Here is a 3,084-nt window from a genome sequence, read left to right as displayed (position 1 = left end):
AGCTTTTGACATTGGCTTAAAACATGACACAGATTTCAGCCTTGTAGTTCGACATCTGCACATACAACCTGATTGATGGAGGACAGGAATAGAAAAAACTGAAAAGGAGGTGCCACAGGACCAGAAACCTCGCTCACACAAGGAGATGGGGGTAGAAGGTATTAGCATAACCATTGACACAGCTATGGAAACCAAGATCCTTAGGCTGCTGATGCCTAGATTACAAAGCATAACATCCAAGCAGGTATCAGAGTGGGCATCCAGAGGTAAAGATAAGGAGATTGAGCCTATTGTGCAATCTCCAGTCCCTTTCAGATTCTACGTAATTATGCCAAATCAGCAACTAACCTGAAGGCTCATAAGGAGTGACCTCTCCCAAACAGAGGAAGACTCTATCAGTGCAGTCTCTGCATGGGCTCCGGGCAGCACTCCCTCTGCCCACCTGTGCCTATGCAGGTGCTTCTTCTTCTTTTTTTTTTAAGAAGTGTGCGGGGTTTAATTTTTTTCCATTTAAATTTTTTTTTATTTTAACATTTATCATTTTTTTAAAATTTCTTTAGACAATATTTGCTTCCCCCCACCCCCTCAGATTGAGTCCCCATAGAATTTCCTTCCCCAAGGCACCCAAGTACCATCACCACAGCCCCCTGTGCTCCTCCCTCCCTCCCTCTGATCCCTCTCCCTCCTCCTCCCCTGCAGTATGTCTCTGGTTTTTGCTTTGTCTGTTTTTGCTTTGTTGTGTTTTGTACTGTTATTATTTTTTTATATTGATGTGTTATTTTGTTCCCCTATATTCCTGTTACAAGTGAAACCATCCAATATTTTTCTTTTTCCTTCTGGCTTATTTCACTGAACATAATTCCTTCTTGCTCCATCCACATTGCTGCGAATGGCATGAGCTTATCTTTTTTGATTGCTGAATAATAATACTCCATTGCCTTCCTTTCACCAACTTTCTTCCTCTGCAGTGCAGCAGCCTCCCTGCTTGCTGGTGATCTGTACCATGCCAGGACTTCTCTTTACTGACCTCCCTTAGCGGAGGCAGCTCTCCTCAACCATGCAGGCCTCTCTCAGCAAATCTGTCCCTTTGGGGCAGCTCTTCCTGCCTGCAAGTGTCTATGCAAGTGTCCTTCATTCTCCTGCCCCCTTTCCCCTAATAAACCTGAATTTTAAATATAACAAATGTCTCTGTATCATGGAGAAACTTGCCTGGGAAACTCACCGCGTGCTGCTGAAAAGGTAGCTCTGGTGACACCTTTCCAGACTGAACCTAAGGACCCCACACCTCAAACCCACTGACTCCAAAAAACGACAACATAGGGCGCCAAACGCAGGGCTTTTGACGTCATTTGGCGCCCAACATGTGGTTTTTCATGGCATCAGTAAGATTTCTTCAGTTTCTCTATCCTCAAGCTCTTCACAAGCTCTCCTTCTCTGAGAGGAATTGTTGCTCAGTGACTGCCTGGCTGTCCTACACGGACTGAGGGGCTCAGGCCAAGGCTACTCTTTGGTGGGCCCTAAAACATGGGGGAACAGCCTTCCAGTTGCCCTAGGCCTGACTGGGTGAACGCCTCATGCCTCTCTCTTTGCCTCACTACCTTGGCAATTTCAGTCGAGCCGCCATTCCCTCTCTGCCTCGGGAAAAGCGCTGGCTCCTGAGTTCCATTTTCAAACCAGGGCTCACTCTCGCTGCAAAAAATAATGGGCACGTTTCAGCCATTTAAGAGGCCACTAGGGCCAGCTGCCACTGTCTAGAAGACTCCGTGAGAGGATAAGTTGGTGTGCACCCCGGGTTAGCTCTAGTCCCACCAACCACAAGTCAAAGGGTGCAGCAATGCAGGAACTCATAATAAGCACCCCCATGTCCCACCCCGTGGCTCTCCACCTCTTAGGACTGTAGAAATGAGACCTGGATCTGCTTTTTACAACCCTCTCATCTACTACTACTGTTTCCTAACTCGAAGCACAACCTTTTGCTGCTTTTCATCGTAACCAGCTGCAAGTCAACAAACTGTAAGTAGCCAGTAACCCAACCAGCCCTTTTCTTGCTCAAGTAGAGCTCCCCTTCTCAAAGCTCCCGGTCACAGCTCCCCATCTCAGAGCTCCCCCTCTCTGAATCCTTGTCTTTTAAGTGCCTTCCTACATCACCAGTACTTTGATAGTCTCCTTTCCTTGCCATGGAGACCAGATTTCCTCTCCTTTTAAGTATTCTTGTTATATCTGCCTTAACCTTAAGACTTGTGAGGGACTAAGACAACTCCAGTGAGCTATTTTAGATCCTACAGTCTCAGAGCCAGGTTTCTAGTCTTGTGGCTTACCTCCTTTTCAGTTTTTTTCCATTCCTGTCCTCCATCACTGATGATCACTCCAAAGGGTTAATTTCCACTCACTGTCACACAAATGACATCCTTGCCCCAGGCCATCCGTCCTCCCCTCCTCCTTGCCCTCTGGAAACCACCATTTTTTTCTAATGATGTTAGAGTTTGTTTTTGTTTTTTTTTGTTCATTTTTTTTTAATCTTCCAAAGATGAGTGAAATCATATGATCTCTGACTTATTTCACATTGCCTAATATCCTCTAGTTCCATCCATGTTGTTGCAAAATGGCAAAATGCCAACATTCTTAGAGCTGAATAGTGTTCCACTGCGCAGATACCCCACACCCTATTTACCCAATCATCCATCAATGGACATTTAGGTTGTTTCTATATCTGGGCTCTTGAAAATAATGCTGCAAGGGTCTCCCTGGTGGCGCAAGAGATTAAGTCTCAGCACTATGAAGCTATCCACAGCTACTACAGCATGAGTTCCATCCCTGGCCAGGAAGCTACCCACATGGTGTACCAGACCTCTCCTGTCTTACCCCCTATTCCCCTCAGCAGTATATTTCAGTAGATCTGCCTGTTCTGCTCCCCACTCTGTCTCTGGTGAATTCTCTCACCACCCCCGCACCTCTGGCCCTAGCTATTGTATGCATAAGTAAATAAAATAAATCTTAAAAAAATAATGCTGCAATAAACAGATGGATGCATAGATCTCTTTGAATTAGTACTTTCAAATTCTTTGGATAAATTCCCAGCAGTGG

The sequence above is a fragment of the Talpa europaea genome (genome assembly GCF_964194135.1).
Source record: "Talpa europaea genome assembly, chromosome: 2".
In the NCBI taxonomy this organism is placed as follows: domain Eukaryota; kingdom Metazoa; phylum Chordata; class Mammalia; order Eulipotyphla; family Talpidae; genus Talpa; species Talpa europaea.
This window is presented reverse-complemented; position numbering follows the sequence as displayed.